General features: G+C 36.8%; 1 protein-coding gene and 1 long non-coding RNA gene across 2 annotated transcripts in view; both read left to right on the top strand.

Annotated features, from left to right (window-relative positions):
* The first annotated feature begins 228 nt into the window (after nucleotides 1-228).
* Nucleotides 229-6,377, top strand: LOC309844419. The gene is made up of 3 exons (XR_014300675.1): nucleotides 229-343; nucleotides 5,224-5,267; nucleotides 6,224-6,377. It is a non-coding gene; the product is annotated as an uncharacterized lncRNA (long non-coding RNA).
* An 11,574-nt stretch (nucleotides 6,378-17,951) lies between these two features.
* Nucleotides 17,952-26,976, top strand: part of PSMD14 (proteasome 26S subunit, non-ATPase 14) — a 102,292-nt gene continuing 93,267 nt past the window's right edge. Inside the window, exons 1-2 of the mRNA XM_082691291.1 lie at nucleotides 17,952-18,273; nucleotides 25,678-25,806. The gene's annotated coding sequence lies outside the window, so the exon portion shown is untranslated. The remainder of the gene's footprint in view (nucleotides 18,274-25,677; nucleotides 25,807-26,976) is intronic.

Here is a 26,976-nt window from a genome sequence, read left to right as displayed (position 1 = left end):
CTAAAGGGTCCAATCTTCACCTCATTGAGGGCGGTGGAGAATCACAAGCTTCACACAGAAGCTTGGCAATCTCTTTCCAACAGTCTTGGTGGCTTAACCCGGCCACGTGGTTCTCCTCCGCAGAATGGGGATTCTTCGGAGTTGCTAATGTAATAATAATTATGGTTTTTCTTCTCATCATAGTCTGCAAAACTGGAATAAATGCCCTATTCACTGCCAGAGATGAGAAGCGTATCTGCACAGCACAACTGTCTCAAGAACTACTTCTTCCTGCTTTAAAGAAACAAAAGGGGGAACAAAGAGCAGTTCTGCATGTGTGTGTTTTATGTATTGGAGCTCCATGGTAAGACTCCATTTAACAAAACGCTCAGTTGCTAGAATAAGAAAAAGAAGAGAAAGAAGAAATGGAAAACCACTCTCTCCTCGTGCACACTGAGGCCCAGAGCAGTTAACTGATCCATAGCAACATAATCTGGTCCAAACTTGGGCTATTTTGTTTTGTTTTTTTCTTTTCACTATCCCTTTGTTAAGAGTAAGTAGCCCTTGAAATAAATCCTCTTTTGTAATAATTGAATAAATAGCCTGTTGACTTTTTCTGTTTCTTTAGTTCTCAGTAGTTTTGATGGCTTTAAGTCTTTTTCACATGTCCCATTATTGATTATTTAATTTCTTAATTTCTTAATGTAGTAATTATGGTACTACAGAGTCTAAAAATGTGCAGGTTAGAGAAAAATGGAATAGACTTTTCAAAGAAATATACAATGTGTGTGTGTGTTTAGGTTTAAAAATTACCCCAAACAATTAATCATTAGAAACATTTTATAACCAAATCCAAAATATCTTATTGTAAGGAGGAGTCACCTTTGAGGCAATTCTGTAGCAGATACCGTGGTAATTATTACAATTCCAGGAAGCCTTTTTGCATGCTAGTCTCAGAAAGTTACTGCACGAAAAAAAATCTACTTATATATGTAAAAAAATATATAAAAGGATATATACATACATACGTGTGTGTGTGTATATATATATATGGTTTGATGTTTTGCATGTATTATTTTTTAAAGATTTTTATTTCTTTACTTGAGAGGAAGAGAGAGTGAGTGAGAACACAAGTTGGAGGGAGAGAGAAAGGGAGAAGTAGACTCCCCGTTTAGCAGGGAGTCTGATTTGGGGCTCAATCCCAGGACCCTGGGGTCATGACCTGAGCCAAAGGCAGACACTTAACTGGTTATCTGAGCCCCAAAGGTGCCCTATGAATATTATTTTAAAATGTTTGTATAGCCTGTTTATGTTTTGAAAAATAAAATAAAAAAATTACTTCCTGGTAAGGAAAAATAATCTGGTCTTTATTTAATCCTTAAATTATTTGTAGTCTCAGATTACCACTTTCAAACTTTTCACTAAGTGGCTGAGATTTATTTAAAATGTTACCATCCTTCTGTAAAGAATTCTTGTCATTTTATGAATGAATATAAATCCTCTCTATAAATGAGCTCATTTTCACCTGAATTGTTAGGAAATTCCTCTATTACACTAATATTTTAAAACATTAAGCTTATTGCTTCATTTAGTTAAACACAATAATTATAGAAAGAAATCATGAAATGCCAGGAAAACTAATACAAAGATTAAAGGGGTTTTACAGTGAACTAATCTACAAATCAAATAACTTTATTATAAAAATAGTTATACTCTAATAATAGAATTCTTTATAGACCCAATTAATAACATCCAACAAAGATGATCTTGTTTAAGCTACCTCATTAGAGGCTAAGAAAGCTTTTGAAGTTTAACTAGAGCAACATTTTCTGATACTTCACACATTTTGATTTAATTCTCATATTTGTAAGAGGATCAGGTTTATTTTATAAGAGGTTCAGACCTTTATGTAAGTCCTAACCAATGAGTCACTAATGTTTTTACTTTTAAAATAGAAGCTAAGTAGGGGTGCTTGGGTGGCTCAGTCCATTAGGCATCTGCCTTGGGCTCTGGTCATGATCCCATTCTGGAGTCCTGGGATCTAGCTCCGCATCAGGCGCCCTGCTCAGCAAGGAGCCTGTTTTTCCCTTTCCCTCCGCCTCTCCCTCTGTGTGGGCTCTCTCCCTTTCTTGCAAATAAATAAACAAAATCTTTTAAAAAATAGAAGCTAGTTGTCAGTTTGAGGACTTAATGAAATTAAGAAAAATATTTTACTCTAATTCTTTTTTTTTTTTTTTAAGATTTTATTTATTTATTTGACAGAGAGAAATTACAAGTACACTGAGAGGCAGGTAGAGAGAGAGAAGGAAGCAGGCTCCCTGCTGAGCAAAGAGCCCGATTTGAGACTTGATCCCAGGACCCTGAGATCATGACCCGAGCGGAAGGCAGCGGCTTAACCCACTGAGCCACCCAGGCGCCCTTTACTCTAATTCTTAAGAAGAGAGTAAAATTTTATGCAAGCAACATTCTACATATTGAAATAGTAAATGACAGTAGTAGTCTTTTGAACCCTGGAATTAAAAAAAAAAAAGGAATTTTCAATAGTGATCTGATATAGGCAATTTCCTTAAGCGAAAATACACACAGCATCTCTGATCACTTAAGCTAGTTCAAAAAAAAAAATCATGGTTTGAGTCACTATATTGTACAACTGAAACTAATATAAGACTGTATATTAACTATATACTGCAATTAAAATTTTTGAAAAAAGGAAAAATTATACTGTAGAATTAGTAAGCCACTAGGTCTTCGCTCTTCTACTTTTTCTGGCTAGTCTGCACACTAACAATTTTAGGAGAAGTACTTAAGCTTCTTTCATCTACAGATTCTCCAAGTAGTAAATGAAAGATAGGACATTATCACTCAAAAAATTGGGTACTTCCCTGTATATCTTATTTTTAATCTATTAAGGACAGAAATGATTTATACTGTCCTTACAGTTGATAAAGCCTTCTTTATTTATTGTTAATAAAGTTCTGCAAAATTGTCATTCTGTATCTTACATGGAATAGAGGACATTTAGCGTTTTTCCTGAAATAACTTAGCATTCATTTGAATTCATCCCTTAGGTTTGTTTTTTTATTCTAGGTTTAAAAAAAAACCAAATTATTCTCATCTTTATTCATGTTTTCTATTATTAAAACAATTATTACTATTGCTTTTTCTTTTTCTTAAAATGTGGTAATAAATGTTAGATGTTGGATTCCAAAAGGGGCCTTGTCAGGCCAAAAATAGGGAGAGATTACTTTCTTGCATGTGCTTATTAGAACAAGAATGGGAGGGTTTTAGGAAGTATCCACATGGAAAAGATGGAGATTTTGGTGAGTCTCACAATGATAGGGAGGTGGAAGTGGAGGAAAATATGTCTTAAACACCAAATCTAACCACGAAAATGGCCAGAAGTAAGACATTATACGGAAAGGGCCAGCTCTTTAGAATAAGCAAAGAACATGTGATGGAGATTAAACGGAAACTGGATTTTCTTTAAAGATTAGAATTAAATTTGTTGTTTATTAACCATTTTTCATAACAAGTCAGTCTTTAGCTGTGGATGACATCAGTCATTTTTCTCCTGAATATACCAGGAGAAAGATACTACACGCTCAATGTTATTGGGAAAAAAGTAATAAATTGTGAATATTTCTGCAAACTTAATAACATGAAACAGAATATGCATTGAAGTAATAAAATAGTGGGAAGATGTAAAAAAATGGCCAGGTCTATGTTACACCAGTAAAAAGGGGTCAAATGGCTTTGGTAGTGGTTTTAAGGGTTCATGCTGGAATTTAAAGTATGATAAGCAGAATTCAATTTTTTTTTTTAAGTAAATTTTATGCCCAACATGGGGCTTGAACTCACCGCCCTGAAATCAATAGTCTCATGTTCTATGGTCTACCTACTTATCTAGCCTGGTGACCTACAGATTTCTTTCCTTTTTTTTTTTTTTTTTTAACTACTAAATGAAAGGGGTAGATTCTGAAGATGTGAAATACTAGTCATCAGACATTCTAATATGAAATTCTTATAAACAAAATTTTATGCAAAATGACTCAATATCATGCTAAGTTTTTAAATGACAGCATTTGCTTATACTCTCTTTGTTGTTTTTGTTTGTTTGTTTTTTAAGGGGGGCAGGGAGGAATAGAGGGAGAGGGAGAGAGGGAGATTGAGAATCTTAAGCACGGCTCTACACAGGTCTCCATCTCACAACCCTGAGATCATTCATGACCTTGAGCCAAAATCAAGAGTGTGATACTTAACCAACTGAGCAACCCATGCACCCCTGCTTACACTCTTATATTGAGCTTACAGACCACCAGGGCAATTCTAAATACACTATTCTGAAATTAAAGATTTGTCTTATAATTAATACTATTTATGCCTTGAACTTGGGTTTACTAGAAGTAAAATTTATTTATTTTTTAAGATTTTTAAAATCTATTGGATAGAGCACAAGCAGGGAGAGCAGCAGAGGGAGAGGGAGAACTAGGTTCTTTGCTGAGCAGGGAGCCTGATGTGGGACTCCATTCCAGGACCCTGGGATCATGTTCTGAGCCAGAGGCAGCAACTCAACCCACTGAACCACCCAAGGAACCCTAGAAGTAAAGTTTAAATCTTTGGATAAGTTTTACCCATCACACTATACTATTTTTTAATATTTTGTATTTTATAATCTATTTTTTATTTCATATTTTTCATTTTGACTATGCTTAGTTCTAATACTATCCTAGGCAAAGATTTACAGATCTATATTAAGATTTTCCATAAGTGAACATTAAAGTTGGGTGCCTGGGTAGACCAATCTGTTGATCTCTGGGTCCTCGGATCGAACCCTGCATGAGGCTCCCTGCTCATCCCGGGAGTCTGCTTCTCTTTCTCTCTGCCCCTCCCCTTTACTTGCTCGCTTGCTCACTCACTACCTCTTTCTTAAGCTAATTAATTAATTAATTAATTAAATCTTTAAAAAATTTTTAAGTATTCCAAAGCCAAACTATTTAGAATAAAAGAGAAGTTTGTGAACCACTAGAAAGCAATGAATTGGGCTTGAGAACTGAGTTCTTTAAGGCCCTAACAATCAAGAATAATTAAGAGAGAGAGTTCCTTCCTGTCCAGTGGAGCCTGGGGTTGAATGAATGAGAAAAGGTGACGTTCTTTGTTAAGTCCAGTACTGTGCTAAGTTCATTATATACACTAATTTCATCCAGTCACATATCCTATGAGTTTAATCTTATTTTGATTTTACAGATAAGACAACTGCTGCTTACATCAGTAAAGGTGACTTGCCCAATGTAAGTATGAGATGGAACTGGGATTTGATTCTAGATCTGTCAGATATCATTGTCTGGATTCTTCCAGTTGTGTAATAAGACAGGTAGCGTAAGTTCTTCAGCTTTGTTCTTCCTTTTCAGAGTTCTTTTGGTTTTTCTAAGTCCTTTTCATCCTTTTCATTTCCATATGAGTTTTAGAATTAGCTTGGGGAGGATTGAAATCTTAATATTGAATCTGGTTCAGTTATGTAGAAACACTTTGATCCTTGGGGGTTTGCTTTTAAGCTTTTTAAGCAGGACCAGACCTGCAATTAGTCTAAGGCTAATTATTCCCCACTAATGAAGCATACCCTTCTTGGTGCTCTAACTGATGCTGTTTGAATTATGAAGTTGTTTTTGGTTTTGCTTTTTTTTTTTTTTAAGTCTAGATGTTGGGAATTGGTATTATTCCTTGTCCCGACAAACCACTCACTGTTCCCTTAGTCCTTTCACATCGTTCTTTACCCAGCCACATACATATACTGATCAACACTCAACTAATCACTAAATTCAGTCTCTCTGCAGATATCTGGTGTTCTCCCTGTGATCTCTCTCCTCTCTGGAACACAACCCTGTGAACTCTAGCAAACGGGTTTTCTCAGACTCCTACTTCTATCTTCTCAACTCAAGTAGACACTGGGCTCCAACTAAGTTCTTCCTTCCTGTACTAAGGTTTGGAAACTTTCTCCAGAGCGGAAGCTGGGACAACTGGGGGGACTAAAGAGCTCCACTCCTTTGTTTTCTAACTCTCAGGGTTCCTTGACCTTTGTTGCTTGATGTCCAGTGTCTTAAGTTCCATTGTTTCCTTCCATCCCACTAGAGACGATAGTCTCTTGCAATTATTAGAATGTAAACAAAATTGATATGTGTAAATTCTAGTTCATGTGCCTAATAAAAAGCTGCTTGCCCCACACTTCCTCTTTCCCCTTCCCACATAGTGTAGTAGGGAATGATGCAACAGCTGAGTGGAAGGACCCCAGGCTTCTAGACAGCTTCATGGAGCAGTGCCACCCTGACTCCCTCACTACCTTGAGCTTTCATGTGAGATAGAAAAAAAACGTTTTAATTGTGAAAATGTCTATGCTACCTAAAGCAATCTACACATTTAATGCGATTTCTATCAAAGTACCATCCATCTTTTTCAAAGAAATGGAACAAATAATCCTAAAATTTATATGGAACCAGAAAAGACCTCGAGTAGCCAAAGGAATATTGAAAAAGAAAGCCAAAGTTGGTGGCATCACAATTCCAGACTTCAAGCTCTATTACAAAGCTGTCATCATCAAGACAGCATGGTACTGGCACAAAAACAGACACATAGATCAATGGAACAGAATAGAGAGCCCAGAAATAGACCCTCAACTCTATGGTCAACTCATCTTCTACAAAGCAGGAAAGAATGTCCAATGGAAAAAAGACAGCCTCTTCAATAAATGGTGTTGGGAAAATTGGACAGCCACATGCAGAAAAATCAAATTGGACCATTTCCTTACACCACACATGAAAATAGACTCAAAATGGATGAAGGACCTCAATGTGAGAAAGGAATCCATCAAAATCCTTGAGGAGAACACAGGCAGCAACCTCTTTGACCTCAGCCACAACAACATTTCCTAGGAGCATTGCCAAAGGCAAGGGAAGCAAGGGCAAAAATGAACTATTGGGATTTTATCAAGATATAAAGCTTTTGCACAGCAAAGGAAACAGTTAACAAAACCAAAAGACAACTGACAGAATGGGAGAAGATATTTGCAAACGACATATCAGATAAAGGACTAGTGTCCAAAATCTATAAGGAACTTAGCAAACTCAACACCCAAAGAACAAATAATCCAATCAAGAAATGGGCAGAGGAAATGAACAGACATTTCTGCAAAGACATCCAGATGGCCAACAGACATATGAAAAAGTGCTCCATATCACTCGGCATCAGAGAAATACAAATCAAAACCACAATGAGATATCACCTTACACCAGTCAGAATGGCTAAAATAAACAAGTCAGGAAATGACAGATGCTGGTGAGGATGTGGAGAAAGGGGAACCCTCCTACACTGTTGGTGGGAATGCAAGCTGGTGCAACCACTCTGGAAAACAGCATGGAGGTTCCTCAAAATGTTGAAAATAGAACTTCCCTATGACCCAGCAATTGCACTACTGGGTATTTACCCTAAAGATACAAACGTAGTGATCCAAAGGGGCACGTGCACCCGAATGTTTATAGCAGCAATGTCCACAATAGCCAAACTATGGAAAGAACCTAGATGTCCATCAACAGATGAATGGATCAAGAAGATGTGGTATATATACACAATGGAATACTATGCATCCATCAAAAGAAATGAAATCTTGCCATTTGCAACAACGTGGATGGAACTAGAGCGTATCATCTTAGTGAAATAAATCAAGCGGAGAAAGACAACTATCATATGATCTCCCTGATATGAGGAAGTGGTGATGCAACATGGGGGGTTAAGGGGGTAGGAGAAGAATAAATGAAACAAGATGGGATTGGAAGGGAGACAAACCCTAAGTGACCCTTAATCTCACAAAACAAACTGAGGGTTGCTGGGGCGGGGGGCGTTGGGAGAAGGGGGGTGGGGTTATGGACATTGGGGAGGGTATATGCTATGGTGAGTGCTGTGAAGTGTGTAAACCTGGCAATTCACAGACCTGCACCCCAGGGGATAAAAATATATTATATGTTTATAAAACAAAAAAAGTTTTAAGTTATTTAAGCCAATAATATTTTGGTCTATGCTAAAGTAACTAGACATAACCAATATAACCGAGGAAAGTAAATAATTTCCCAAGCTTATGTGAATAGAAAGTGATGAAGTAGATTTATTTTTTAAAGATTTATTTATTTATTTGACAGAGAGCAGGGGGAGGGGCAGAGGGAGGGAGAGAGAAGCAGACTCCCCACTGAGTGTGGAGCCCAATGTGGGGTGAGGCATTCGATCTCACAACCCTGAAATCATGACCTGAGCCAAAATCAAGAGTCAGACGCTTTACCAGCTGAGCCACCCAGGCACCACTGGAATCAATTTTTAAACTCAGATTTACCTATGACCAAGATCACTGTCTAGTGTTTTTGAAATTTTTTTCATTTATTCATCATTTCATAATTTTTCTCACCCACAGCTTATTTGTGTTATTGTTTACTTAATATTTTTAATAGGTGACTAAATTGTGTGTCATCTTAAGCAATAATAACCATTAAATCACAGATCCAATATGCCTTTTATATATTTTTCTAGTATGCATTGAGGTAAGTACAAATCTATGAATGTGAAAAATGTCCATCTAAAATTATCTTGTGTACTACCTGTGGAACTCATGATAAACAAGAAGAAATACACTGCATTTTGATTTTGCCTCCCTGTCACTTTAGATAATGATTAGATAGATTACAATGAATGGGAAGATCAGACTCCTCAGTGGGTCTTTTTTTTTTTTTTATAAAGATTTTATTTATTTATTTGTCAGAGAGAGAGAGAGCGAGAGCGAGCACAGGCAGACATAGTGGAAGGCAGAGTCAGAGGGAGAAGCAGGCTCCCTGCAGAGCAAGGAGCCCGATGTGGGACTCGATCCCAGGATGCTGGGATCATGACCTGAGCCAAAGGCAGCTGCTTAACCAACTGAGCCACCCAGGCGTCCCCTCAGTGGGTCTTTATTATGCAACATACTTCTCTCACTCAATCCACCAAATTTGAGTTTCCAGGACAGGTGTTAATGAATTTCCTGTGTTATTTACAAATATAATGGACAAACCTATGACTTCTTAATGTTCACTATTGGGTGTAGCATCCCTGGAGCAACATTCCAATCGCAGTGGACTGCCAAGTCCATGTATCTGCCTGGATCACTAAGAAGGTGATCAAATGCAACCTATAGTATAGAATGCAATCTAAAGTGTGATAGAGGGGCACCTGGGTGGCTCAGTGGGTTAAGCCTCTGCCTTCGGCTCAGGTCATGAACCCAGGGTCCTGGGATTGAGCCCCACATCGGGCTCTCTGCTCTGCAGGGAGCCTGCTTCCTCCTCTTTCTCTGCCTGCCTCTCTGCATACTTGTGATCTCTGTCAGATAAATAAAGAAAAAAATCTTTAAAAAAAAATAAAGTGTGATAGAAATGTGATGGAAATTTTATATATATATTATATATAAATAATAATATATATACATTATATATAAATAATATATATAAATCATTTATATATATAAATATAATATACATATATATGTTTTATTCATTTATTTGACACAGAGAGAGATCACAAGTAGGCAGAGAGACAGGCAGAGAGAGGGGGGAAGCAGGCTCCCTGTCTAGCAGAGAGCCCAATGCAGAACTTGATCCCAGGACCCTGAGATCATGACCTGAGCTGACCGCAGAGGCTTAACCCACTGAGCCACCCAGGCGCCCCTTTAATATATTTCTTTCCACTTGAGAACAATAAAACTATAACATAGAAGAAAATGACATTAGTTGCACATGAGTTGCTTTTCCACAAAAAAAAAAAAAAAAAATCAGTAGTTACTATGAATTTTGACTCTGCTACAAACAACATCACCTTTCCCATGTGATATATACTCTTTGGGTTTCATTTAACTGAAGTGCAAAATCAGGAGTTTGAAAATATGCAAAAAAGGATATATAGCACCATAGTAAAGAATGTGCCAGGGGCGCCTAGGTGGCTCAGTGGGTTAAAGCCTCTGTCTTCGGTTCAGGTCATGGTCTCAGGGTCCTGGGATTGAGCCCCACATCAGGCTCTCTGCTTGGCAGGGAGCCTGCTTCCTTCTCTCTCTCTCTGCCTGCCTTTCTGCCTACTTGTGGTCTGTCAAAAAAAAAAAAAAAAAAAAAAAGAATGTGCCAAAGTCATGAATTGACATTTCGGAAAAGAGAAAATGTAAATGGCCAGCAAACAAACATATGAAAGATGTTCAACCTATTAGTGATCAGGAACATGCGAATTAAAGCAAGACAATATATTATTTTTTCTCATTAGATTGGTGAAAATTAAGAAGTCTAACAAAATTAGTGGGGGGGGGGAGGGCGGGAAAAATGAAACAAGATGGGACCAGAGAGGGAGACAAACTATAAGAGATCCTTAATCTCGGGGAAACAGAGGGTTGCTGGAGGGGAGGGAGTTAGAGGGATAGGGTGGCTGGGTTATGTGCATTGGGGAGGGTATGTGCTATGGTGAGAGCTATGAAATGTGTAAGCCTGATGATTCACAGACCTATACCCCTGAAACAAATAATACATTATATGTTAATTTTTTAAAAGTCTACAAAATTATATGTTGGTGATAATGAAAAGCGATAAGAAAGTTTGAAGATTATATTGGAATACAGTTCGGTATTATCTTTTTTTTTTTAAAGATTTTATTTATTTGACAGACAGAGATCACAAGTAGGCAGAGAGGCAGGCAGAGAGGGGGGGGGTGGGGAGGAAGCAGGCTCCGTGCTGAGCAGAGAGCCTGATGCGGGGCTCGATCCCAGGACCCTGAAATCATGACCTGAGCTGAAGGCAGAGTCTTTAACCCACTGAACCACGCTGGCACCCCCAGTTTGGTATTATCTATTGAAACTGACAACATGCTTGCCTTAGAACCCAGTCATTTACTTCTAGGTATATATAGTTGAGAATCTCTTGGTCAAATAGGCATGGAAAACAGAGAATATTTATAGCAATATTGTTTGTAATAACAAAAAACTGGAAACCCAAATGTCCATCAACTGGGGAATGCATCAATAGTAATACAGCCATACAACAATGAAAAAGCCAGAGAAGAGATAGGCACAGATGTCAGAAATCTGCAAGTCTCCAGAAAGGACATAGTAATTAAAACTTTATTTTTACAAAAGTTTTATTTATTTTAGGGGGGGAGGGGCAGAGTAGAGAAAGAGGAAAAAAAAAGAGAAAGAGAGAAGCAGACTCCTTGGTGAGTATGGAACCCAATGTGGGCTCAATCCTCTGACCTCAAGACCAGGATCTGAGCCAAAATCAGGAGTTGGATACCTAACTGACTGAGCCATGCAGGCACCCCAGTAATTCAAACTTTAAGCCTGAGTAAAATCCTACATAAAGCCCTATAGAGTGAAAAGAGAAATAGGTGGAAAATAGCAAGAGGAACCAACAAATTCCCTTTTCAAAAAGGCAGAGGAAACAAAGTTATACAAACCTTTAATAATCATCTAATATCAGTTTCCTTTTTCCATTAGAGATTGAATCTATTTTCTCTGTCTTCTGTAAAGTACCTTTCATTAGAAACCCTTTTGTAATGTGCAAAATTACTTTGTAATATAAATAATCACTATCTTTCTTTTTCTGTACAAATATATTGAATTTTTAAATTGAGGATACATCAATTTGGAATCATTTGAGTTATTCTTTTTATTTATTTTGCTAGAATATACTAAATTGAATTTTAGAGGTTTCTTGAAAACAAAGATCATACTTCATACCCAGTGGTAACTTGAGTATAGACTCCGAATTCTGATTTATCCCCTTTATGGTGTCCTTTCTTTATAGATGCTAAGAAAATTCTTTGTTGAATTATTCTAGACAAAGAGAAATATGGAAATTACTTGAGAAGATTAAATTTTATTGACATCAATGATACTTAGGCCACATCACCAAAAAAATTTATGGCAACATCAGTAGTGCCTTTTAAATTAAATGACAAATTGGAAGTGTTTAACAACATATGGTCGCTTTTCCTTGACATATATGATTAAGAATATATCTTTTTATCGAAATGTAAAATACCATCTGGCAGAAGTAACAATTATTTTATTGGCCTTATACATTAAATTAATTCACTGTACTTTAAAAGTAAATATTTTCCTATTTTTCCTTTTTCTTGTGCTAGATCTATATTTATTTATAATACTCAAAAGCTGCGTAACTCAAAAACTATAATTAGGTATAACAATTAAAATGGATCTTAAATTTTGAGCAGAAAACAATGTGTTTCTAAATTTTTCCCAAACATTTCTTTGAAATTCAAATGGCAACAGCCCTTTTCTGATATTCATAATTATAAAGCTGGGTTATCTGAAAATTTACTGTTAAAATTTCTTATTAGATACATGATCAGACTCTGTATATGAAAGGAATTATATGTATATGTATATCTATATGTATATAGTGCTCTTTACAAATAGGAAGAAATTTTTGTAATAAGGATGATGCATTTTGAACAGCTATGTAGTACCACTACTAGCCAGAGTTAATCATTCACTTTTCAAACCTTTCAGGTTCAGAAGATACCAAATGAGTAGGAAAGTTTCTTTGACACAATGTATATTACATATTTAATAATGTGGACTTTTGGCAATGTATCATTTTAGGAAACATCAAACATTTAACAATTCTGTGTACTGTAGTGTTCTCCAAAGCCACATTGGGACTAATTCAAACAATGAATTCTTTAAACATTAGCATGAAGTATTTGTATCAGATATCTGGCCTTTTAAATTCTATAAATGTGGTTGTTAATTTTTAAAGAATTCATTATTTCAAGAGGAGCTGTATCCGGATTTAAAATGTTTCTGCTATTTTTAGTATAATCAGGAAGCAAAGTACTTGGACAAGTAATACTTCAATAGTCAACGATAATTTTTAGTACCAATTTATGGCCAGACCATGTTCTCTGCTCTGAAGAAGTTTAAGGTTTAGATGGGAAGGCAGACAAGTAAAAAAAGAGATTATAGAGTAGGATTGTAGGGTAAGATACATGACTAGTATTAACCAACCACTCTCCAAAAAGATGGGGTGGACTGTGAGGATAGCAGATGGGAGGAAGGACATTTCAGATAGGAGAAACAATAGGTTGGACTATTCTGAGACATAAAACAACATGATTTAGCTACATAATACTTTGGTATAACTAAGGAAAGGAATACAATAACAAATTTGAGGATGTTTTCCTCTTTTAAGTCAACTTTATGGTAGTATAAATAATATACAATAAAATGTACCCATTTTAAGTGTACTAGTTGATGAGTTTTGACAAACCACAATCACACAAAAAATATAGAACATTTCTAACAACCTAAAAAGTTTTTTTACTCCATGAAATCAGTTCTTCCACCCAACTCCACTTCAAGCCCCCAAGATAACCACAGATCTGTTTTCTGTCACTATATATTTGATTTCATTTGTTCAGTTTTGTTAAAATAATATTACACAGCATGCACTCTTTTGTGTCTCACTTCTTTTGCTCAGCATGGTGCTTCTGAAGGTAATCAATGTTGTTCCACATGTCATTAGTTTCATTTTTACTGCTGAGTATTATAGTACTGTAAGGACATATCACACTTTATCCATTTACCAGTTGGGAAACATTTGGATTATTTCCAGTTTAGAACTATGATTAATTAAAATGCTGTAAACTATCACATTCAAATCTTGGTGTGGACATATGTTTTGATTTATTTTTGGTAAATATATACAGTATAGTTGTTAGGTCAAATGGTAGCTCTATTTTTAACTTTATTTAAAAAATAGAACCAAAAAATAAAAATAAAAAATAGCAGAAAAATGTCCAAAGTGGTTATACTGTTTTAGCTACTGTTCACATATTATATATGTATGTGTTTTTCATCTTTTTAGTTCCAAATTTTTTGGTGTCTTTGAATCTAAATTTTTGGTGTCTTTGGTGTCTCTTGTGGGGGTACCTGGGTGGTTCAGTCAGTTAAGCAGCTGCCTTTGGCTCAGGTCATGATCCTGGAGTTCTGGGATTGAGCCCCACCTCAGACTCCTTGCACAATGGGGAGCCTGCTTCTCCACTGCCTGCCACTTTCCCTTCTTGTGCTTGCTCTGTCAAATAAATAAATCTCTCTGTCAAATAAATAAATCTTTAAATTGTGTCTCTTGTGGACTGTAGATAGTTGTATTTTTTAAATCTTTCTGCAGATCTTTGTCTTTTAATCAGGATGTTTAATCCATTTATATTTAATATAATTACCGATAAGGTAGTATCTACACCTGACATTTTGCTCTTTCTTTATGTCATATGTTGTGGCTTCTGTTGTTGTTCTATTCCATTATTACTGTTGCCTTTCAGATATATATATATATATATATATATATATATATATATATATATACACACATATACATATATATATTCTAGTGTACCATTTTAATTCCCTTGTCATTTCTTTTATTATACATTTTCTGATTATTTTCTTAACAGTTACTCCAGGGATTAAATTACCAAGTTATAATACTGTAGTTCAGATTAATACCAATTTTACTTTAAAAGTATGCAAAACCTTTACTACTCTATAGGTTTATTCCCTCCACTCTCTCTTGAGCTATTATTGTGATACAAATTACATCTTTATACATAATATGCCAACACAGAATTATTATCACTTTATGCAATTGTCTTTTAAGTCAAATAGAAAAAGAAGAGTTACAAATAATACATTTATACTGTCTTTTCTGTTTACTTATGCAGTTTTACAAGTGTCCTCTATTTCTTCATGTGAATTTGTGTTATTGTCTAGTGTCCTTTTATTTTAACCTGAAGGACAAGTATCTCTTGCAGGGTACATTTCCTGCAATGAATTCTATTTTTGTTTATACATGTATTTTGGAAATATATTAATTTATCCTTCATTTTTGAAGGATAGTTTCCCTGGATATAGAATTCTTGGTTGATGGTTTTTTCCTTCAGTATTTTGAACATGTCATGCCACTGCTCTCTGCTTCCATAGCTTTGGTTGTTAATTTTATTGAGAATTATGTAATGAGTGACTTTCTTGACACTTTCAAGAATCTCTCCTTGCTTTTGATTTTGGCTTTCAGTAGGTTGATTATAAAGTGTCCAGGTGTGGATTCCTTGAGTTTATTCAATTTGGAATTAATCTTGCTGTGCAGATTAACATTTTTCATCAAATTTGGAAAGTTTTTGACTTGTATTTCCTCAAGAGTTCTGCCTTTTCTCTTTTTCCTCTCTAAGACTTCCACTATATATATGTTGGTATGCCTGATTGTGTTCTACAGACTTCTGTGACTCTATTCATGTTTCTTTATTTTCTTTTCTATTTGTTCCCCAAACTTGATCACCTCAACTAATCTGTATTCAAATTTATTCTTTCTTCCTCTGCTCAGATCTACTATTGAGCCCCTCTAATGAATGTATCACATCAGTTATACTCTTTATCTCTAGAATTTTTGTTTTTTAAATAACTTCCCTTTATTGATTTTATCTATCTATCTATTTATTTATTTTTTATTTGACAGAGAGAAATCACAAGTAGATGGAGAGGCAGGCAGAGAGAGAGAGAGAGGGAAGCAGGCTCCCTGCTGAGCAGAGAGCCCGATGCGGGACTCGATCCCAGGACCCCGAGATCATGACCTGATCTGAAGGCAGCGGCTTAACCCACTGAGCCACCCAGGCGCCCGATTTTATCTATTTAGTAAGAAACTCTCCTCATAGTTTCCTCTAGTTCTTTAGACAGGGTTTCCTTTAGCTTTGTGAATATATCTAAAATATCTTATATAAAGTCTTTATGTATAAGTTAGACATAGGGACTTCCTCAGGGAGAGTTTCTATTAATTGCCTTTTCCACTATGTATAGGCCATAAGTTATTTCTTTGTGTGTATTGTGCTTTAAAAACCATATTTTATTTTGGATAAAGTGATAATAATTGCATAAAGTGATAAGAATTCTGTGTTGGCATATTATGTATAAAGATGTAATTTGTATCACAATAATAGCTCAAGAGAGAGTGGAGGGAATAAACCTATAGAGTAGTAAAGGTTTTGCATACTTTTAAAGTAAAATTGGTATTAATCTGAACTATAGTATTATAACTTGGTAATTGTAATCCCTGGAGTAACTGTCAAGAAAACTGGACATTTCAAATAATATAATGTGGCAACTCTGGAAATCAGACTCTCATCTGTTCCCAGGGTTTTTATTGTTTCTGTTTGTTATAGTGGATGTTGGTTTAATGACTTTTTGAATGCATTCCTTAAAGTCTATATTTTTTGTTGTGTGACCAGTGAAGTCTTTGCTCAGCTTAGCAGTCATTTGATGACTGGACAAAGATTTCCTTAGATATCATCAAATAGTGAATCTCCCAGTCTTCGCCAAGGAGCTTAATATGTGTATTGGGACACACCTTCAACACTCAAGCAGCAAGTTTACATGTCTATATTGGTTTTCACTTCTTGTTTGTGTAGAGCCTCAGGGTCAGAGAGAGGGGAGAACTTGGGACCTTCTCAGGTCTTTCCTGAGCATCTATACAGCCCTAGATATGCATATGCCCCTAAGCATGCATATTACCCTCTAGATTCCCAGGAATGTCTTAGTTTTTCAAAGTTCCTATGGACATCTCATTCCCTAGCTAAATACTTTAGGGTGGCTGGAAGCAAGGGTGTTCTGAGCAAAATTAAGAGATTTTTGACCTTTCTGTTATTTGTTAGGGGGAGTTACTGGTGAAATTTTTAGCAAAGAAGAAGCATGACTTTATTTGTGTAGCTGAAAAAAAATCTTTGCTACTAAAGGAGCATGGATTTAAGGGGGACAACTGGAGGTAAGGAGTTTAAGATTATTGGGGTGTTCTAGGAAAAAAGTGAGGAAGACTTGAGTTAAGACTGGAGTAGAGGGAATGGAGAAAGGGGACTGGTTGGAAAAGCTCTCTTACAGATTAGACACTTCATGATTTTTAGGGTGATTTATTGGGAGGTGACTAGGAGAGAATATGTCTATTCTCGGATCTGAGTAGGGAAACTAGCTGAAGGATGGGGTCATTCACCAAAAAAAGCAAACAAGAGGCATAGGTTTGGGTGGACACAGAAAGATGCTGATCCAAATATAGCATTACCTATGGTTATAATAACTGATTTTTTTTTTTTAATAGAAATGAGGTATCTTTAAGAGGGAAATTCTGTGTGACTATGCTCCAGATAGCTTTGGATTCAGATGCTGTAATCCGTCCTTCCCCTCCATCCAGAAGATTCATCACTACGCTTATTTAGGAATGCTTTAAAGGTGCTTATTATTTGGAACATATTTGACAAAGTAAGAGGAACTCTGTCACCCTAAAGAGAGCCTGTGCCTAAATACAATAAAAATTTGTCGATCATCAATCATTTCTTGGGTGGTTTTGCCCTCTGAAAACCTAGCCCAGAGCGGATAATGGGTAAAAAAACGTTGTTGACGCTAATTATTTGGAGAAGTGTGAGTGATGATTTTTCTTTAAGCCCTGTAAATTAAATTGGGCCTAAAATGATTGGTTTTAACATTTGGGAAACGTTGGTTTCTTTGAAATGCAATTCCTGGAAAGCGGAGAAATCAAGGAGGTGGGCGGACTGCGCTGTGGAAGAGAAGCTCTGACCTGTTTCCCCTCTTTTTACACCTCTTCCTTTTCTGCCTCTCAGACGACCAAGTTGAGTTCAAACGAACCTTTCAGTTTTTGAGTGGGACGGCGGGGAACACCCAAACGAACAGGGTTCTCGTTTCAGCGTTCCCGCTGTTCCATTTCCTACCCGGTCACCTCCAGGCTCGGGCTAGCTGGCCGGCGTCGCAGATCTCGAGTGAGGCCTGGATTCGCAGAGGGGAGAAGGGGGGGCGGGGGGAAAGGGAGGATGTCTGAGGGGCGGGAGCGGCCCTGGCGCTAACTTCCGTCCCGCCCTCCCAGCCCAGACTGGAGAAGCCCCGCGGCCCGCGCCGACCGTCTGTCGCACTCCTCCCGGGACGCCCGCCGGACTCCCGAGCCGTCTCCAATTGGCCGTCGGGGGAACGGAAGCCGAGGAAGAGCAGTGAACCCGGAAGTGCTTCGCCGCGGAGGCCCGGGCGACTCTTTTGAATGGAATCGGGCTGATTCATCGCCGGTTCGCGGAGCCAGAGCCCCGTGGAGTCTGAGCCGCCGCTGCCGCCGCTGCCGCCTCCGCTGCCTTCGCGTCACCGCAGGTGGAAGACGATAGCCCAGACCGCGGCTGGCCGACCCCCCCGGCCTTCAGGTAAGACAGGGAAGGCAGGCCCGGCAGGTCCGCGGAGACAGCCGTGCTAGGCCGCCGCCAGCCCCGCGCTTTCCTGAGTCACGTTGCCCGGCGGAGTTGCCACTGGAGGCCTGGGCCCTGAGGGAGGAGCTCAGGCTTCTGCGTCCTCCTCGCGGGTTACTCGGGTGTCTTGTAAGCTAGGTCTGGATGTGGTCTCCTCTTCCAGGCGTTTCTGCTTTGCTGAATTTAAGCGCATCTCGGGAGCCCTCTTCTCCCTATACCAGGAGAACCCTTGTCTGTGGCCTGTGTGTGTACGTGTGTGTGTGTCTATTGATAGTTATTCCCGTGTTGAAAAACTTCAAAGCAGCAGAGGAAACAAGGGAGAGAGAATAAATACAACTTTCCCGTTGAAGGCATGGTTGTTTTATCACCTGTCCTTCCCATAGGCCTGACCCTTTTTCTTAGTGTTAAGATTTCAATTCCCTTTAAAAACAAACAAACAAAAAAAAAACCCCAGAGATGCCCTGGTTTTTTAACCTTGAAACTCTTCAAAGTGTGGTTTTTCTGCGGTGCCTTTTAACTTACTTTCAGTTTGTCTTAATTGTGTAGTTGTTGTGAATAGGTAATATTTCCTGTGTTCAATAAAGTAGTAATCTGCTGCTCTGTGTTACCTCTTGAAACTTAATTTTCCTGGGGACTTACTTTGTCTCTGTCAAAAGAACACAAAACGCAAACTTTTCGGAAGAGTTTGAATATAAATCTAGTGACTGAATGAAAAATATTTGAAATTAAAAATGGTAACTAAAAGTTGGTAAAGATTCATGGGAAATTTTAAGGCAGGGAAGAAGCCTTAAAAATTAACACAGAAATGCAGTTCTAGGGTGAAAATTATTATTATTATTATTATTATTATTATTTTTTACTGCCCACAAAAATATGTTTTTAGTGCTACTACGTTGTTGATTATGTGTAAAGCCAGAAGACAGTCACTGGTAATGTTGAAAGAACAAAACAGAACAGAATACAGCTTTAGTGGAAATGATTAAGACAGTGGTGCTTTTCATGTTTTGTCTTGGAAGGGTAGCAGCTGGCTCATTTAAAGCTTATATGTTTTAAAAAATTTAAATTTAATGAGTAACTGCGCGTTTGGAAAGATTAAGATACAGCAGTTTAGAATTAACTAGTTGTGTTTAGTGAAGTGATATTTAGTGAAAGGCCTGAATATTGTCTTGAATTTGCTCCAGAACATAATTACTTCTGGCCCACAGAAGAAAGTTTTGAAGTCATCTTTCAATGAAGCCTCACCTGTTGATTTTGGAATATTATCCCCCCCTACCCCACCCCCGAAGTGCTTGGTAAATAATATTTTGCTGTTCTAATTGTAAAGCTGCATTTTAACCTGGGTTTATTTTATTTTTATGCTTGTCATGTAAATCTTATGTTTAGTATATAGGTTTAGAACTCCTGTTTGAGTATCAGGAACAAAAGGCAATTGTGTTTTTGTTTTTCATTTTATAGTAGTATTCATTTCATAATTTACTGTCCACTTGTGAAAGTCATGTGGACGTTCATGGGATTTATTACTCGTGAGCTTGTCATATAGCCAGTTTGTTGCACTCATTTGATAATCATATCCTGCTTTGTGATATATTGGCATCTCCATCTGTAAAATGAGAATTGTATTACATAATAGCTTCTGGTTCTGTGATGATAGCAATAATAGTAACAACAGTTATTGAGTACCTTACAAATGTTCCAGGCACTGTATTAGGTGCTTTGTATTTTATCTTACCACTGACTTGCAAGGTAGGTATTATCCCCATTTTATAGATGAAATCTAGATTCTAGAAGAAGGTATTTTTTTCCAGATCATACAGAGAGTAGGTTTGCTTGCCTTTTTTTTTTTTTTTAAAGGTTTGATTTATTTATTTGTCAGAGAGAGAGAGAGGGAACGAGATAACACAAGCAGGGAGAGGAGCAGAGGGAGAAGCAGGCAACTCATGGATCAGGGAACTCGATGAGGGACTCCATCCCAGGACCCTGAGATCATGACCTGAGCTGGAGGCAGATGTTTAACCAACTGAGCCACCCAGGCATCCAATTTGCTCGTTTTTTAAAGACTGTATTTATTTGAGAGAGAGAGAGAGAGCACGAACGGGCTGGTGGGGCACACAGGGAGAGAGAGAAGCAAACTCCCCACTGAGTGAGGCGCCCAATGGAGGCTCCATCCCAGGACCTCAAGATCATGACCTGAGCTGAAGTCAGACGCTTAACTGACTGAGCCACTCATGTGCTCCTGGAGATAGGTTTTGAAGCTCAGATTCCAGTCAAGGTCTGATTGCCTTCACAGCCTTTCTGGCTCTACACTGCTTCCTTTCACTTTATATATTTTTCATGAATTTATATCATGCCTCCCCAAATAGACTATAAATTCTTTCAGTGAAAATCACTGTTTCTTAATGGCTCTATTTCTGTATCACCTTATTATGTGCGAAATGGTGCAGGTTTCTCCTACTGTCTGAAAGTTAGCTTTACCCCACTTCACTTTTATAGAAGGCCTACATTATGCCTGTTTTTTGCTAACAGAAAGAAGTCTGAAGAGGATTTTCATTTTTACAAAATGTTAATTGTTTCTTTGATTTATGCCATTTCCACTCAGGAAAGTTTTAATAGGAACACTCTGCTTTTGGATAAAGGGGGAACCTTGTATTTAATGAATGTTAAATTGAATGTTGTAATTAGGAAACAGCACAAAAAAAGATGTTGTGGTAGTTCCATCTTCACTGTTCTAAACTGGAAAAAATCTTGCTTTCAAAATCGTATTTATATGATTAAATTTAATGTTGACTCTATTTCTTCCATTGAAGAAAGCCCTTAAGAAAGTCAAAGAAGTCTGTAATACTTTCCACAATTCAGAAAGCAGTGGAATTAGAAATACAGTGAGATCTGGAATACAGAAAGGATTTAGCATCAGTCTGAGAAGTAATATGGAACTGCAGCATGGGTTGGGGAGTACATGTTGAGCTAAGAAAAACAGTGATAACCTCGAACAGCTGAGAGTTTCATGATTTTGTTTGAGTTTTATGAATTACTGGAACAACAGTGTCCCTTGTGAACAGGTTGAAAAGTTAAAAAAAAAAATTGCCACATTCTAAATCTAGATTAAATTAATTTTGAAGATTCTGTTTTTTTAAGTTATTCATGGTTCCATACATTTTCTATAAGTATTTGAGAATTGATTTATTTCCAACATGAACACAATCTAACTGTGTCAGGTTTTAACTAGATATTAACTCAGTAGGAGATGAAAAAGTGGAAGATCATCAACTTTTTGATGTACAATCTTTTGAAAGTACCAATGCTTATTTCATACTGTTTTTACCAGTTAGGATTCTAAAGATTACTCTGTGCATGGCATATTAGTTACAGTTAAATATTTTATTCATATTATCTGATAAATTTTTAAAAATATTTTATTTACTTGAGAGAGAGAGTGAGCAAGCACAAGAGGGGGTGGGGGGCAAAGGGAAAAACATATTCCCTGCTGGGCAGGGAGCCAGATGTGAGATTCTGGGATCAGGACCTGAGCCAAAGGCAGACAGACGCTTAACCTGACTGAGCCACTCCAGTGCCCCTATCTGATAACATTATCAGTAAAGTTAATCATAGCATGATAATCTCTGGAGTCCTCTCTTTTTCAATAGGTGTAAAAGCTTGCTTTAGGTCTTTAAGCCATTGCTTTAGTCATTAAGCATCTGCCTTCATCTCAGGTCACAATCTCAGAATCCTGGGATCCAGGCCTGAGTCAGGCTTCCTGCTCAGAGGGAGGCCTGCTTCTCCCTCTCCCACTCCCCCTGTTCATGTTCCCTCTCTCGCTCTCTGTCAAATAAATAAATAAAGTCTTAAAAAAAAAAATCTAGAGGTGTTATGTGTGGCTTTTATTTCTAAGAATTGGAAGTATTGTCTTTCTTATTATAGTGTAACACTTTTAATTTTATGAACTCTTGCTAAATTCTGCAAAACACAAGTCCCTCCTCCAATATAATTCATTTAGTACTGCAAAATGTGCCTACTGTTTTGAAATTTCATGAAGTGGCAAACTATGTAGGAAGAAGAATCTGTGTTGTATGAACTGTAGCTTTGCTAAGGAGGGTGGTGCTGATAACAGCCAACACCCATTGTTCACTTACTGTACACCAAGCATTATGTTAAATCTAGGTTATGTCCACTGTCATCTTTAATTTTCTGAACAACTGTATAAGGTGGATGCTGTCATTATCCCTATTTTGCAGATGAAGAAACAGGCTCAGGAAAGTAACTGACCCAAGGACACACAGCTAATATGTATTAGAGATGGAATTTGAATCCTGTCACTTGTACTGCAGAGTCACAGCTCTTAACCCGGATATAAGAGATACATAACATAAAACTTACCATTTTAACCATTTTTAGAGGTACAGTTCAGTGGCATTAAGTACACTCATGTGCATCCATCACCACCATCCATCTCCAGAACTTTTTCACTTCCCATTGTAATACTTTTGGAATCCTAGATAGCTCATAATTTTATTGGAGAGACCTTGGCTGTCATCTCTGCTTGCAAAACATTTTTTTCTTTTAGATTTATAAACACTAGTTAGATCTAGTCCAGTGATTATTTTTCACTTCTACATTATCTATTTCTTTCTTTTTTTTTTTTAAAGATTTTTATTTATTTATTTGACAGAGAGAAATCACAAGTAGATTGACAGAGAGAAATCACAAGTAGATGGAGAGGCAGGCAGAGAGAGAGAGAGAGAAGCAGGCTCCCGCTGAGCAGAGAGCCCGATGCGGGACTCGATCCCAGGACTCCGAGATCATGACCTGAGCCGAAGGCAGCCGCTTAACCCACTGAGCCACCCAGGCGCCCCTATCTATTTCTTTTTGCTTTGCTTTGTGGACACTTAAGCATTTGTCCACATAAGAACTTCATTAACAGCATAAAAGATAAAAGAATAGGGATGCCTGGGTAGCTCAGTGGGTTAAGCCTCTGCTTTTGGCTCAGGTCATGATCTCAAGGTCCTGGGATCGAGCCCCGCATCGGGCTCTCTGCTCAGCAGGGAGCCTGCTTCCCCCTCTTTCTCTGCCTACCTGTGATCCTTCTCTCTGTCAAATAAATAAATAAAATCTTAAAAAAAAAAAAGATAAAAGAATATGTTACTAACATATCTCTGTAGCAAAACAAGTTCTTGTTGTAAAATAGTGTGTAATTCAGCCCTTGTTGAATACCCACCTAGATGAGAACACATTTCTTTTTTAGTCTTAGAAATACATTGTTCACTCATTGATCCACTTATCAAATAATTTTTGTCGTGAGATTCAGGTAACAAAATAAACCATTTTAAAGTGAATAGTTCAGGGGCGCCAGGGTGGGCTTATTTGGTTTAAGCATCCAACTCTTGGTTTCAGCTCAGGTCATGATCTCAGGGTCTTGAGATCAAGCTGGTTGACAGGCTCCCTGTTCAGCTTTAAGCCGGCTTAAGATTCTGTCTCTCCCTCTCCTGTACCCCTCTCTCCACTCACAAGCATCCATGTGCTTGCACTCCCTCTCTTTTTCCAAATAAATGAATCTTAAAAAAACAAAAAAAAAAAAAACAAAAAAAAACAAAGTGAACAGTTCATTGTGGTTTAGTACATTCAAAGTGTTGTGCAGCTACCACCTCTATCTAGTTCCAAAACATTTCCATTATTCTGAAGTAAAATCCCTTACCCGTTAAGCAGTTTTTCATGTTACTCCTTCCCTGTAACCTCTGGCAATCACTAATCCTTATTCTTTTTCTATGGATTCAGGTATTTGGGATATTTAATATGAAAGGAATCACATAGTTTGTGACCTTCTGTGCAGGTCTTCTTTTACATAGCATAATGTTTTGAGGTTCAGTCACATTATCCCATGTGTCAGTACTACATTTCTTTTTATAGCTGCATGATATTCCATATGTTCCATTGTATGTATATTCATACTGGAATTTGCTTTGTCCTTTTACCCTTTGGTGGACATTTGGGCTGTTTCAGTCTTTGGGCTCTTGTGAATAATGATGCTGTAAACATGCATGTACTTGTGTTTATTTTGAATACCTATGTTTAATTCTTTTGGATATATATCTAGGAATAGAATTGCTCGGTCATATGGTAATCCTTTGTTGAATTTTTGAAGAGCTCCCAAACTGTTTCCAGCACTCCTTGGTTCTTAAGTTCGAGAAAATTAATGTAGGGTATTGTTGTCTGAAGATGTATAGTCTGAAATTTTGTTTATATCAGTGATTCTGAATTGGGAGTGATTTTGCCCTTCCAGGAGACCTTTGACAATGTCTGGGGACATTTTCGATTATCATGACTGGGTGGGTGCTACCAGCATCTAATGAGTAAAGGCCAGGGATTCTGTCAGACATCCTATAATGCACAAGACAGTCCCCTACCAAAAAAAAATTTGGTTCTGAATGTCAACAGTGCTGAAGAAACCCTGGCTTATACCATCAGTTTTATTGTTATTGTTAGAGACTAGAGTGCTGTTACCTGTTTCTTTACATTCACCTTCTCTAATTGTTGTGAAACTTTTTCTCTGTCAGTTCTCCTCTTTGACATTATGGATATAATACAAAAAATTCTGAATTTTCAGCTGTATTTAAATGAAAGCTTAAAAGACTACAGAGATTGTGTCTCTATAGAGTCTTTTATATCTTCTTGAAAGGTGGAGAAATGGCTTTGGGCAGCACAATAAAAACTGAAGGATGAAACAATAGCAATAATGTATTTCACTATTGCATCATTTTGAGTAATTCTTATTCTTCCATTTTCTTGTTATTTTATTTTATTTATTTTTTTCATTTTCTTGTTATTTTAGTCTTTCTGCCGTAGTTGGGAATAATTGACTAAGACATGAGGAACTAATTCCTATGATAGTGAAATAGCAAACTTTCAAATATAGGAAAAATAACATCACTAAGATTCCATAATGTATTATGGATTTATAATAATGTGCAATGGAACTATATGGTAATTGCACAATAGAATGGTCTGTTTAAAAATGTGAGTAAATTTTCTCTTTGTTCTTTGAAACACCTCTAGAAATACATGTCAATGAAGTGTCATGACATGGCAATTCTTACATAAAATTTTGAACTGCTCAAAAAAGTCATGAAATGTCAATTCTTACATGTATTTAGAACTGCTCAAAAAAGAAACTTAAAAACAAAATTTGTATGTGGGGTAATCCTCTGCTCTTTAGCCTCCTGGGATGTTATTTCTTTCCATATTTTCTGGAAATGGTGATTAAAATCAGTTTTGATTTCTATTTCGCTTTTAGGAATTTTGCTTTGTTTAAAGCTCGTGGCATATTTTCCTCCATAGGTCTCAAAGTAATTATATCTTATTTACTTTTTTTAGGAGTGAGAGAAAAAAAAAAATTGGGGAAAGTTATACCTGCCAGTATAAGCAAGAGCTTGAATTAAGAAGAAATTTGTCAAACTCAACGAATTGAAGCTTAACACCTCAAGAGTTGTAGTCACTGACCAGGTGAGAATTAAGAATGTATATACTTTTACCTATTCTTTCAGGATATGATATAAAGATATTATGAAAACATCATTTTTTAAACACACATCAAATTATAAATATGTAATACCCAGATTTAAGAGCTCATGAAAGTCATTTAGATAACTAGCACTTTTGTTCTTATTTGCTTTCTATAAACTTTTTTTAAAAAGTAGTGTGATATAGAACATTTATTGATATAATTCATTTCCAAATGTTAGTATTTTTATTAAACCTCATTATGTTATCTAAAATGTTTTAGTTTGTTAAATATTTTTTCCTGTTTGCTGAGACATCTAATTTTACTAAAAACACAAATTTGACCTGCCAGATTTTCTTTCCCTCTGCTCCCCACATTGCTCATGTATATTCACAGCATCTGGAGTCTGTGTAAAGTCATAAGAAACAACACTGGGGGAATAGATAAACTAAGCACAGCTGGGAATCGACTTTGGCCTGGAATATATATAATATCTGTAGTATACTGTATGTTAGTTTTTTTCTGTTTGTTCTTTAAGCTTGAAATGGTCCAAAAGAATTTTTTTTTTCCTTTGGTAATACATTCTAGAGAAATATTTTTAATATTTTCAACTATTTGGGTTTGCCCCTCTATTTATAGCCTTTAAAAAGTGCCATGTATTGAATGCTATATTCGAGTTGAGGAATTTTAATGAGAATTTGATGGAGATTCTGTTGGTAAATGCTGCTCTTAGAATGTGTTAAGGTTATAAAGCAGAAACTTTGTCTGGACTAGCAAGTTTTCTTATGTGCCTTTCATTTTTTAAAATGAATTTATCCATTGTGAATCTCACAGACTTGTTGATATAAAGTTCTTTATAAATTGTTTATATAAAATTCAAAAATAGCAGAACTAATCCATGCTATCACAAATTGAAATTCTGTCTTTGCACGGTGGTAGGGACTGGAAGGGGAGCGTGAGAGGTGTTCTTAGGTGGCCATAATGTTTTTTCTTTATCTAGGTGGTGGTTATGGGAGTATGTTCATATTTTGTGAAGATTCCATGGCTATGTCAGTTGTGCATTTTTCTGTATGTGGACTTGGATAAAGTTTGCAATATTAACATTGTTAAATTTAGGAATAAATTGTTAGCAGAATCAATAAACATGATTAAGCTGTAATGTAATGATCATG

The sequence above is a fragment of the Mustela nivalis genome, assembly GCF_964662115.1.
Source record: "Mustela nivalis genome assembly, chromosome: 11".
NCBI classification, from domain to species: domain Eukaryota; kingdom Metazoa; phylum Chordata; class Mammalia; order Carnivora; family Mustelidae; genus Mustela; species Mustela nivalis.
Note: the sequence above shows the minus strand (reverse complement) of the source record. Positions and strands in the feature narration are given on the sequence as shown.